The sequence below is a fragment of the Mandrillus leucophaeus genome, unplaced genomic scaffold (genome assembly GCF_000951045.1).
Source record: "Mandrillus leucophaeus isolate KB7577 unplaced genomic scaffold, Mleu.le_1.0 Scaffold65, whole genome shotgun sequence".
Lineage (NCBI taxonomy): Eukaryota > Metazoa > Chordata > Mammalia > Primates > Cercopithecidae > Mandrillus > Mandrillus leucophaeus.
This window is the reverse complement of record NW_012107030.1, coordinates 7,073,546-7,087,069: the sequence shown is the minus strand read 5'-3', so window position 1 is coordinate 7,087,069 and position 13,524 is coordinate 7,073,546. Positions and strand designations below refer to the sequence as shown.

General features: G+C 41.4%; 1 pseudogene across 1 annotated transcript; it reads left to right on the top strand.

Annotated features, from left to right (window-relative positions):
- Positions 1-9,853: 9,853 nt before the first annotated feature.
- On the top strand, positions 9,854-10,194 carry LOC105554591 (annotated as a pseudogene). The gene has a single exon (XR_001008352.1). The product of XR_001008352.1 is annotated as a 60S ribosomal protein L37 pseudogene (transcript).
- Positions 10,195-13,524: the final 3,330 nt, after the last annotated feature.

The following is a 13,524-nucleotide window of genomic DNA, read 5'->3' as shown; positions in this document are numbered from 1 at the left end:
GCTGTGTGCACAGTCAGAAAATCTCACTCTAGAAAATCTGCCTAGGAAAATAGCATTAGCGAGCACATTCTTTTATAATTCTTTGTGTTTCTATAGCCTCTATTGCCCAAAGATATTTTAAATTTTGTTCTTTCCAGTGACATATAAGTTTTCTTAGAACAGGTCCTGTGTGAAGAAATACTCGAATTTTAACTCAAATGCCGAGTTGTTTTTTTTTTTTTTTAATCCCATGGGCCAGTTATCTAAATTTCTAAGATAAAAATGCTCACTACCTCATGTAGGCTTTGCGATGGGTTTTTGTTGTTGTTGAAATGATAAGTAGATCATGGTTAAATGTTCTCTCCTTTTACTATGAAAAGGTCCACACACTTAAATTCAGTGAATCATGAGCGTTGATTTTTTTCCCGTTTTTTTTTTTTTTTTTTTGTGGCAGTACCACTAAAGTGCATATATGTGCCAAAGTTCCCAAATAATTCAATTGCAATTGGAACCAATGGTATGTGTTGCCTGGTGATTTAGAGTTGTGTTTTTCAAGATTTTTACAATGTCTGTTACATATTTTAAATATTACCTTCCTCAACTTTAAATGACAGTTTTATAGTAAATACTAACAAATTGTGCTCGATGTTCTTTCTCATCTTCACACACCTCTCCTAACCCTTCACCAACTAGTCAGCTCATTCCCCCGGTGGCAGACTAGTTCTCTCATACCTCTACCAATGTTTCAAATATAAATAAATAACATCAAATAGGTCTTGCACATCTTCATTCCCTTGTTACAATGCACGTTGGCAGCAGTAACCTTTTCCTTTAGATCAGCTTGTTTGAAATACGATGGCACTTAAAAGGGAAGGCCGACTGGAAGGACAGCAATAAAAACACCAGCTCAGCTTAAAGCAATTTGATTTCAACCTGAAATGAATTACCTTGCAACACAAATAGATAATGGCAAACAGGATATGCTACTTATCAAGACTATTCCCTTCTGAGAGTCAGATCTCCAAGTTCCTTTGAAACTTGTTTCCATGTAAGGATAAAATAATATGATCTCCCCAAACATTTAGGGGCAGACGAACTAATCAGAAGAGGGAAAAAACTCTGAGAATCCAGTGTTCACTCATTGTTGATTTCTGAAGTGACAGCTCCAATTTGACCTTCCAAAGCCAAAAACAAAACCAAACCAAAACTCTAGCAGTGCAGGCTGTTAACTGAAGCAGCCTTTCTAGAAGGGAGGACTACAGAATAGTTTCTCAGGAGGCTGTGTCTGTGATGAGCTTTACAAACCAGAAATTTGTAACGACGTAGAAGGATGCCTTGGTTGTGTTTTCACACATAATGTGCAATGTTTAAATTAAATGATTTTTCTTTTTATGTGCAATGTCTAGAAGACAGTTATGTGATGGCCTTTTTTTTAGTAATTCTTATAAGTGATAATATATCTGAACCATTTTCATTTTGCACATTACTGGATTGATCATTATTGTGGATATCCCAAAAAGCATATACCTTCCTGGGAACCCTTTGAGAAAAAACAATTTCCCTACTGTTTCAAAATATTACGACCATGTTTATAGTCCTCTTTACTGCATTAAGACAGTTAATAACATTCTCTTTTTTGGTGCAAATTACTTTGTGTACATATTCTTGATGGAGTCTTGATAATTGCCCTTATAATGTAGGCACTAAGGGACTATTTGAGATATTAGCAAAGATTGTAGCAACATCAAGTTTATTGTCTTGGTGGGATGCAAGACAAAGAATAGTGATTAATAATCTCTACAAAGTTTGAAATCTACTAAGACTGTTGGTAAAAAGTGTAACTCAACTTGTAAAATATGTCACTTCATGCCACTAAAAATTAAATGCAAATTCCCCAAATTGGGTCTTAATCACATTAATATAGATCTTCTATGGCAACATTGTTTGGGAAGTTTTGTGCTTTATTTTATCTGAATCAGTCTGTAAACTGTATGGTGAACCAAAATATCCAAAAAATAGAGATAGTTAAATCAATTCTGTCAATTTTTTCAAAGACTGCTGAGGAAGCATGATCTAGTGGTTAAAACAGAGGCCTGGGAAAACTAGAATAAAACCAAAATTCTACCCTCAGCTGAATAATTATATTTTACTATGCTTTATTTACCCCATGTAGAAAAATGATAACATTGCTATCTGCCAGGGTGCTTGGGAGGAATGTGCTTCTAGAATCTTCAGAGCCTCACACCCAGTGCCATGCCCCTCTTGTCAGAGGCCTCTCCATATGGCACTGTGTGTACAAGCATTCAGCAACCTTCTTTACCTTGTCATAATATCTGTAACAATTTGATTTTCTATTGACGTTCCCATGGGGTCTTCTGAAAGGTTTACCAGATTTTAAAGGTGGAGGGATGCATCATTTATCACTGACCTACCTAAGCTATCATAATCATTGTATTGGTATATAAAGGAAGGAAGAAATATGGTGCCCTATCATAATTTGATTTTCCATCTGTAGCTGGATTTTGTACAGTTTAACACTTTGGAGCTTTCCGTTCCACTGTTAAATGATAAAGTTTACACATCTGTACCTAAGAATCTGAAATCTTATCAGGTAATTGCATAAATGAAGTGTTTTACACAAAGCATTAAAATTTGTATCAGAAAGAGCAGCTCACATTCTTTCTCAATCAATACTGGCATATGTAAAACACTTCTAAAGCTCTCGTCGAAATAACAGACTGAAACGTTTTCCTGTCTTCCGGTTAGTCATTACCTAGATAGATATTTTTCTTTTAGATAAACAATCTACAGTGTGTTTACTAAAGCTTGCATTGATATTCCCCAATAGTGTTTGCTGCTGGAGTTTTATTCCAGCAGCTACACAAAATGAGTCCACGGTGCAGAGCAGGCAGGGCCCTCTGGAACCTGAGATTATTTGTTCTCTCACTGTTCTAAAGGTAATTAAGGAGCATTGCATGTTTCTCAATTAATGATTTCTCATTCAACAGGGGATCTTTGATGCTAATTTGTTTTAATCAGGGCAGAGGCTTCTCAAAAACTCTAAACAATTCAGTGAAGAGGAACTAGGAATTTTTAATCAAGTGGAAGAGATTTAAATGCTATGAGGGATGCATCCATCATGCGCCTTCAATTCCTGTTCATTTAACTGTGTTCTTTTGAGTTTTCTAAACCGATGCGAGACTTAAGAAATAGAGTATGTTGTATTCCATAGTACACTTTTTCCTTATATATTTGTGTGTAAATGTAATGGACTTCAATTTCTCCCATTTAAAGCCTGCTTACATTCAACCTTTATTTCTCTCTGTATATAGAATATGTTTATACATACATCTTAATCCTCCTAATTGTTATATACACTAGGAAAAGTAGGAAACATGTATGTAAGAGTATACGTGTATATATATGTAGAAAAAGAATGCTGGAGGATACATTACAAATAAGCATTACATTTAAAACATTCTTTTTATCCCTTGGACAACTGTCACTGAGTGGCTGTTCATATTTTGAGCAGCTAAAATCAAACCCTACAATGTACACAAACATTCATAAGTTCTGCAGCCGTTGCGCCTTGAAGAGGCATTGCAGCCTGATTAGATCCTAGTTTGTGTGAAAAATGACTTCACCAGGTGACTTTGCCCTTACGAAAGTATACTCAAAGTGGTGAAATTAGAATAACTGCTTTTCTTTTCTAATGATCAGCTTTTGTCTCACTCTGATGTTTTCGAATCATAGCTACTTTACAGAATGCCAATCATGTGAAAATGATGTTTATTTTTTTACCTTCCTCTAACTGAATGTAGAAAAATCTCAACAAATGTTTGGGAGGCCTAACTAGTTACAAACTTAGTGGGTCGCTGTATTGAAATAAGCGGGGAAATGGCCTGCTTTTTTGTTTGTCTGTTTTTTGTTTTTGTTTTGAGTCAGAGTCTTGCTCTGTTGCCCAGGTTGGGGTGCAATGGTGCGGTCTCGGCTCACTGCAACCTCCACCTCCCAGGTTCAAGCGATTCTCCTGCCTCAGCCTACCCAGTAGCTGGGATTACAGGCACCTGCCACCACCCCCAGCTAATTTTTTTTTTTTTTTTTTTTCTTAGTGGAGACAGTGAAACCATGTTGACCAGGCTGGTCTCGAACTCCTGACCTCAAATGATCTGCTTGCCTCGGCCTCCCAAAGTGCTAGGATTATAGGCATGAGCCACCATGCCCAGCCTGTTTGTCTGTTTTTTAACCAGTAGCTCTCAAACTTGAGAGTACGTTAGAATCTTCTGAAGGTGTGCTAAAACAGATTGCTGGGGCCCACTCCCAGAGTTTCTCATTCAGTAGGTCTGGGGTTGGGCCAGAATGTTTATTTCCAACAAATTCTCAAGTAATGCTGGAACTCGAGGATCGCCATGTGAGAACTGTTAGAAACAAATCAAAAATAAGGCGGGCGTGGTTTAAATGCAGCACTGAGCAAAGAATCTGCCTTCCTCATATATTTCAGCATATTTTCCACAGGGTCTCTGCCAGAAAGTAGGCAGTCCTCGTATGTCTCTGAAGTGGCCTCCAGGGTGAATTTCTGGGCAGGGGCTAAGTGGTGGAGTTGGGTAAGTGAGATGACATTATTGTCTGTATTTTAATTCATGGAGTGCTCCTTGGAGGGCTTTGCTGGAATAACAAACACCTGAAAACAAACTTTTAAATGGAAATAGTGTCGTGGTACACCTGTGCAAATGGGCAATGCTAGCACCAAACTGACTTGTGAAAAGCTAGACGAGGGAGACATTTCTCAGCCCTGCTGTTAATAAGAATGATCTGGTGTTCTGTTGGACATGAGTATTTTAAATAAGGCTGCAATTGATTCTTAACAGACAAGTTTGGGGAGCTCTATTTAAGGACGCAGTCGGTTTTCCTTGGAACTATTCTTCACGGAGTTGCTAAATTGCTCATGGAGCTTCAGGGAGAAGGCCATTCACATCAAGCCTCTGTCTGGGGCACGTGCCCCCTTGCTGCCCACGCTGACCTCCTCTGCTGGGGCTTTCCCTGACGTGTGGCATAATTTCCTTGGTGGCTGTGAATTGGCCCAGTATGCCTCTCAGTTGTATAATCTTCATGCACAGTGTGATACATTCAATTATGACTCGTTTTTGTTCTGTCAATGCTGGTTTATTTTTTTCTGACTCTCGTAAGGTAGTTTTACGAGAGTAAGAAGTGAGAAGGTCCTCATACTGGTTTCATTGATTATTTAATTGCATTTACATTTGCCCTTAAAATTCATTAGTGGACATAGAATTAATTAGTAGACATGCAATCAAGTCAAAAGATGACCCTGTAGTGAAATGCATCTTCTGAAAGTTCGAGTATTTGGTAGCACCTACTATGGGCTACACACCGTGCCATGTTATTTAATCCTCCCACAACCAGTAAAAGAAGAATATTAGAGTCCCCATTATACTGAGGCTTAGAGCATTGACCTGTCTAAGCTCACATGGCTAGCAAGTGCAGACAGGGGAAAAATCCACCATGTGCTGCTTCCCCCAAACCTGCTGTGATTAACACACAACCTTCATACAGTGTCAGAAAAAATGATGTCAGAAACTCTGACCACCATTCCTTTATCATATTTTCCAATGACAGAAACCTTTTTAATCCAAGACATAGTCTCCCTTTTCTAATGGGCACCCTTCATTTTTCAAGTTGTCCTCCGTCTCCCATGTGAAGGTAAAGGAGCTCTAGCTCTCTCCAGCTTCAGGAAGTCTTAGACTTTCAGTTGCCCGTGACCCACCATGCCCATGAGTCAGCCTGATGAATCACACAGTCATCACTGTGCGTGTTCCTGGGCTGGCTTCAGACCTAATCATGTCACATCATTGGGTCACCAAAGTGCTAGTGATCTAATCAAAAGTGACTTGCTATTACATCTTGATGCCATCATTTCGTCCGTATTCCACGTCGCTGGGATTTTCAGATCTCTAGGCTGTAGTTGCAATGCTTGTTTCAGTCCAGTGCAAAAAGTCATCAGCACAATAGTCCAATCTAGTGACACTTGTGCTTCGTTAGTACTTACCTTGGATAGTGTTAAGCACACCTCCCTTCTCCCACTCCTTGGGCTTACTGAGCAGTGGACCGTGTCTTCTGCTGTCATTTACCCAGCTTTTCCCCGACTCTTAAGCTTTGGAGAAACAAAGCACCAGTTATCATGTGTCCTCTAGATAGTATATGTATCGGGTCAAGTTGTACATATACATGTACTAGATAGTATATGTATCAACTCACAGTACAAGTTGTTATGAAAGGCATTAACATTCCTTCCTAGAACTCTAGTGTTGCTATCATAAACACTATCTAAGCATGGAGGTCTTCTTTATACAGATTGCATACTAACAGGAATTCACACACAGCACTTTTCAGATAAAGCATGCTTGTGGGACTAGGTAGGTTACTTTTTTTTTTTTTTTGTCCCAACCTTGGTTTCCTCATTTGTCTAACAAGGGCCTTTTTCAGGACATACTGGCAGATTCTGTCTGAATTCTCAGCTGGTGATAATGCTATTGTGCTTACCTGCATTGCCATGGCTTTTATGAAATAGCTCTGAGAAGACTGTGAGGACCTGTCAGCTTCATTCAATTCCACAAGAAATACATGTTCTTAAAATGGCACACGAGTCATCCTAGGAATGTGATGTGCAAGGTCAAAAGGTTTCCTTCTGTAATATTTTTGGTCTCCTTTGGTTATGCTTGGGTTGGCATCCTAGCATATTGAAAGAACATGGGTATTGAAGACTCTTCTCAGAGATTTTATCTTTTCTCATACAGATCCTCTGCATCATACATACTTTAAATATTCTTTATCCACCAGCACCAAAATACTAAATTCTTATTTCTCAGTGAAGCTCAATTTGGGTAGACAAAGGACTATATATTGTAACTTCATCATCTCAGCTTTGTGTTGAAACTTCGTTACCTCTAAAGGGATTTTATGAAACACATTCTTTCCACACAGAAGATAAAATGAGATGTGGAGGATTCATAAATTATTTGGGCATCAAACGATTCTGTATAAAAATTGCCAGTTAACAGAGACAGGAATGTTGATGCCCTGTAGAAACAGTCTTCTAAAAAGATTATTGGAAATATTTTGCGGTGGCCAACTTTCAGAAGAAATACTACAATTATTTTATGGTTATATTGAACAGGAACAACCATTTTTCCATCTGGGACCAAAATAAAGGGTAATTCTCCATCAAGCATGGCCCTAACAGCCTAGAAACATGCAAATACTAAGTAACTAGCTGGTGTGTTTGTATGCAACATGCAGATAGATGTCTGACCTAGATACATTTCTAAAATTAATTTAACGGCGCTGCACTGGGTCTGGCTAATACTCTAACAAGTTTTTTTTTTTCTTTAATGATGAGCATAAACCCTGAGGGCATTGTGTTTGATAGAAGTGACAGCTCTGCAAGATGCAGGCTTCTCTAAGAGTGAGTGTGCTGACTCAGAAAAAAGAAGGACAGAGTCGGATGGTCAGGGAGTTGTCAGACAAATTAGTAACCTCCTAGATTAAAAGTTATGTAGCTAATCAGTGGTACAGACATACTTTAACCATGTCCCAACAGAGGAGGTGACTTTTTAAAGGTGCATTCCTTAAAAGAAAAATCAGTATAGGACCTAGAATCTACATTGTGAAATGAGTCAGTGTCGTCCTCCTTAGATTTTTTGACATAGCTTGAATTCTATTTCACCTGAATAAGGGAGCTTGGTTTATTTCTTCTTCTTTTTTCCCCCCACCTCAGCCTCAGTAAGATCCATCATGTGCCTGAAACCACACAGGGCATTGAAATCTTTGTCTTTCAAATACGCTCTGAAATAAAATCGCAGATGTTTGTGTATTTCTAAGATATTGCATAATTAAGTCTGATATCAATGAGGGAATTGAAACAAGCAATTCAGCAAGAAAGATAGGTATTTTATGTCTGTTTGCCTGGAATTTGCTTTAAAGTAGCTTAAGTTACACTCAAGATTAATTAATCGTGTGGTTGATTGCTGTGATGCGTGGAGCTGAGGGACATCCCTCTGATTTGGAAGGTACGTGCAGGAGACCTGATATAACCAGCCTGAAATAAGTATCCCAAAAAGGACACGCCGGAGTATCTCTAACTGGAGGGGCTGAGGAAATGAGACTTACCTAGTGTAGTAGTTCAGTGTAAGCATCAGAGTCCTAACTATTATCGATAGCATCTACCCAATTCAGGTATCATGGCACTTGAAGGGAATGTTGAGTTTGTGACATTTGAAGATGATTAAAGGATTCTTAAGATTCTGTTACAAACTCAAGAGTGAGTGCTCTAGGCACATCGCCATATAGTAACTCCTCAGGAAGATGCTTAGTGATACACTGCCATGCACTGGGGTTCGGACAGCAATGTAAGGTTCCTCTTCGCTGGGAAGAATGGGTGGGTCTTTGGTATCCAGGAGGCTGCATCTGAACTCCAGTTTTCTGTGCCTTGTCCCTGTTTTGTTGGTTCCTTCTGAGGACCTTATGTTTGTTTCATCACTTAGGGTACATTGAGCTACAAATAACAGACAATTTGAGTAGTAGTGGAATGAGCCATAAGGAATTTATAGTTCACTTAACAAGACAGTATGGCAGTGGGCAGTCCTGAGATTGTTTTGATGTTTCAAAGGTGTTTCCCTGCTCTGCTTCTCACCCTCAGTGGATTGGCTTTTATCCACCAATGTGTCCATCTCAGTCACAAGATGGCCACCATGGCTCCGGGCCTTACCTCCTCACATGACTGTGCAAAGCAAGAAGGCAGGGAAGGGGCGATCTTGCTTTCTCTTTAAAACCCTCTTGTGTTTCATCAGGAAGGGAAATCTTCAGAAGCCCACCTGCCCTTCAGCATATCCTCTCTCAGCTTTCATGAGCTGAGACTGAGCCACATGCTTACCCTAGACCAGTGAATCTTCTGGCAAGGGGGAATGGGATCAGTCTAGACCCTCTCTATTCAAAGTATGATCCAAAGGAGTTGTTTCCTGGGCTGAGCACACTGTAACTTGGGAAAATCAAGATTATGTTAGCAAGATAAGTGGAAATGGCTTTAGGGTGGGCAACCCATCAGTGTCTGTACAGTCTTAAAATTCCTCATCACTTAGACTGGGAATGTCAGCTGTTTTGGCGACCACTACTTTTCTCTCCAAAATGTTCTGCAAAATACTGGCTGTTTATATTACTGCTAACCCAGGGAATGGTTGTGGTGCACTTGGGTGACCCTACAGCTATGTCCCCTGTCTACTGGCACTTTGACCATTTTAGTATTCTCTGGGTGCCGAGACAAAGGGCACATGTGTCTTCCACTCCCTTTGGCAGGAAGCATGACTTTCTGAATAGAGTCCAAGCTGAAACTGGCCCCTCACTATGACAGATGGAATATTAGGACAAATATTCATGTCCTAATCCCAGGAACCTGTGGATGTTAGCAGATATGGCAAAACAGACTTTGTAAATGTGATTAAGGTAAGGATATGAGGATGGGAAGGTTACCCTGGGTTATCCACTTGGGCCCTAAATGTGATCACAAGTGTCTTTGTGAGTGAAGCAGAGGAAGATTTGACTGACTACAGAGGAGGAGAAGGCAATGCGACAACAGAGGCAAAGACTGGAGTGAGGACACTATCAGCCAAGAAATGTCATCAGCCACCAGAGAGGCTACAGGATGGATTCTCCTCTGGAGTTTCTAGAAGGAACCAGAATCAATTTTCCTCTGGAGTTTCTAGAAGGAACAAGACCTGCCAGTAATTTAATTGTAGCCATGTACCACTCATTTTGGACCTCTGGCCTCCAGAGCTATAAAAGAACACATCTCGGCAGAAGCCATATGACGAAGGGAACGTCATCATTTGGAAAGTGTCGCAATAAGACGCACACATTGTGCCGCCGCTGTGGCTCTAAGGCCTACCACCTTCAGAAGTCGACCTGTGGCAAATGTGGCTGCCCTGCCAAGCGCAAGAGAAAGTATAACTGGAGTGCCAAGGCTAAAAGACGAAATACCACCGGAACTGGTCGAATGAGGCACCTAAAAATTGTATACCGCAGATTCAGGCATGGATTCCGTGAAGGAACAACACCTAAACCCAAGAGGGCAGCTGTTGCAGCATCTAGTTCATCTTAAGAATGTCAGCGATTAGTCGTGCAATAAATGTTCTGGTTTTAAAAAATTAAAAAAATAAAATAAAAATAAAAAAAAGAACACATCTCTATTGTTTTAAGCCACTAGGTTTGTGATAATTTGTTACAGCAGCCACCAAGAAGTGAACATGCCCATGTTGCAGCCCTCGACATTCCCTGTTTGACAACTTTAAACCCAGCAATGTTATTTTTAATTATTTCAGTATAAATACAAATGACATTATAGATAGATTTTTTTTTTTTTTTTTGACAAGACATTCAAAACCTGTTAGAATACAGTCCCAGTTGGGTTAGGATAAGATTTAGACTCCAGGAAGCTCACAGGGGCAGTTATCCTGCGCCATCTTACTTGCAGGTCATTGGTTACCATCATTACCTTGCCCACCTGCAAGACATGGTAACAGGAGGGTGGGCCTGAGATTCGCACCCCTCCTCCCTCACACACACACAGCTTCACTTCAGCTGCTCATAGAATAGAAAGGAAGAAGCACAATTAGTCAACCAACTTTACAGATGCTTTTCTGATTCCTTTCTACAGTGATTTGAGTAAATTGTACTTTGCTCCACCAAAACCATTTGACAGGACAATAAAGACAGAGAAAGGTCAAGGCGCCAGCTCTGAGGAGACTAAACGTGCTGCCGGAGTGAATAAAGGGCGGCCATTAGCAACCTTGAAGGGATGCGAGCTGACTTGGGAAAAGACTCAGAGGGGACGGGAAGGTCTCATGCACAGCCATGGCCATGGGCAAAGGCCACAGCTCAGGCCAGCCCGGGGGAGGCCATAATTCTGCAGACGGGAAGGCCTGACCTCCAAGTAGGAGAAGACGCCATTCCTGGCGTTGGCACGTTTGTGCTGATGGAGGCTTTTAAAGAAGCTCTTTGGATTGTTCATCTCAGGCCATTTGGATAGAGATGGATGAGGGTCTGAACTGAGGGAGACTAATGTGAAGAATAATTGTTTTCACTGCTGGGAAGGAGGGGGAAGAAGCTGTCACAATCTTGCAAGCACAGCTTCTTCTCAGAAATGTGCTCGCAGACCTGCCGTCTGCTCCTAAGCTCATGTTCTTCTAAATGGTGCTCATTGCAACACAGCCACCTTTGTGGCTCTTTCCACTGCTGGTGGGCCACCATGCTGCAGAGCCATCTTTTCCACCTCCAGGTCTGCTGGGTACAGAGCCTGATCCTCTGGCCCTTGACTTCTTTATTTGGAAATAAAGGAATATTCAGCACTGCCTCACTGGCACATCTGAGCCTTGTGGTGCAACCTTTTGCCAATGGCGAGGACTGATATATGAAGTTTAGAGTGGTTGTGTGTGTGTGTGTGTGTGTGTGAACACCTGCGTGCATGCGTGCACATTAACGTTCCCCTTATTTACATCATCTTGGTGGTGCCCCTCTGAAAATAAAACACATCCTCAAGAAAACCACAGCTTGGCTCCTTATCTCAAAAGAAAGAAGCCCCAAGTTAAAATACAAAAAGAAATAATACAGTAATATTCAATTCTGGATTTTGAGGTTACAAAGGCCCAAGTCCTAGCATAAGCAATAGTTTGAACAGAATATTTAGCCAAAGGCCACTCCTCTTAGTCATGGAAAGAGATGATGGTAGATGACCAGATGGAGGCAGGAAGAATGTATGGAAGGGAGTCCAGGCCCTGCCCCCTTGCCCCTCTCCTTGGACCAACACCAAAGGGGATACATATGTGTGTGTGCTTGATGTGTGTGTGCATGGTGTATGTGCACGTGCAAATTGGGGTGTCTTAAGGTCTTGGCTATTGGAAGTAGCCTGTAGATTCTGCAAGCCCATGGCCAGTGAAGGACCCAGCTGTCTCAACAGATACCAAAGGGGACAGAGGCTGATTATCAGAGCAAAACCATGCAGTGGCCCTCACCAGAGATGCCACTATGGTCAAAAGTTGGTGGGAACGGGAAACACCTTCCCAAATGACGTAGAGGCTCGACCCCCATCTCTGACATCACCCTGCCCCACAAGAACGTAGATGTGGCTTAAGGAAGAGAGGAGGGCTGAAACGACTGGAAACCTTCAGGGAAACCTTCAAGTGGCTGAGTTTTCTTTTCTTGCCTACTATCCTGCCACAGTTGGAGTGGAAGGTTGAGAAGAAAATGGTTCAATTAGAGAATATTTTCTTTTCACATTTGGGTATGTGGATTGTGAAATATAGCCAATATGCCAAATTGATTCAGCCTGCCATGAACTAGAAATACACTTTCAGCTCTGGATTTCAGCTCATTGTTTGGAGGGATTTAGCTTGGACGTTTTATTCACTACTACTTCCTTCTCTGTCATTCCCAGTGGAGCTGATCTGAACCGATGATGACTTCCTATGAATGATCTCACTCATCCCGCAGACTCATTGAATATGGTTCATGCATGACTAAATTTATTTATGATACAAATGAACACCATCCAAAAAGGACTACCACTCATTAAATACTTGCTGTGGTGCATTGTCCTAGGGATGTGGTATGTAGGACCTTACTCAACTCAGTTCCCTCCAGTCACCTGTGATGTGGCTGCCATATTCTCTACCTACAGAGGAGGAAGAAGTGCCTCCCCAAGGGTGCACTGGTCATACTGAACTGCCTCATCAAATAAACAAAGAAATACACTGAATACAAGATCTATAAGAGACCTAAGAGTTAGAAGGCAGAAAATGCTGGCTCTAAATGGATTTAACCTTTGACTACCACTTTCCCTGTGCCTCCGTTTCCTCCCTAAAAACATAGCCATCAAATTGCTTTGGCAAAGGCGGAGAGCTGATGTTGAAAGTGCACGTGGGCAACAGACCCTGGAGGGTGCAGGGACCACAGCACTCATTCCTGGACCCCCGTTCTTCCTGGGGAAAAGAGGGTCTGGGCTTATTCCCTGGCACTGAAATCCTTGGCAGTCCTCAGATAGCATAGAAGTCCAGAGTGCTGGGCTGAACCCTCAGATTTGTCCAATCTGGGTCACTTAACCTGTTCTCTTTGAGGCACTGGAAGGCAGTGTGGCACAGCGGCTGCACTCATGACCTGTGGAACCAAATAGTCTGGGTTCATGTCCTGGACTGACTGTGGGCAAGTGATTCAGCCTCTCTGTGCTTCAGTTGCTTGATCTGCAAGACACAGATAATAATGGTATCTACTTCAAGACTTCTCTACAATTGGAGATGAGCGTGTGAGTTACAGGCATAAAGTACTCAGGACAGGCCTGGCACATGGTGGTGCTGTGAAGACATTAGCTCTCATCATTATCCAAGCTGGGAAAGTTTCCCCAAGAATCCAGTTCATAGTCTAACTCCAAACCTAGTTTCCCCATTACTCTGATGTCTGGTGGTACAAGAAGGTGTCTTGAACAAA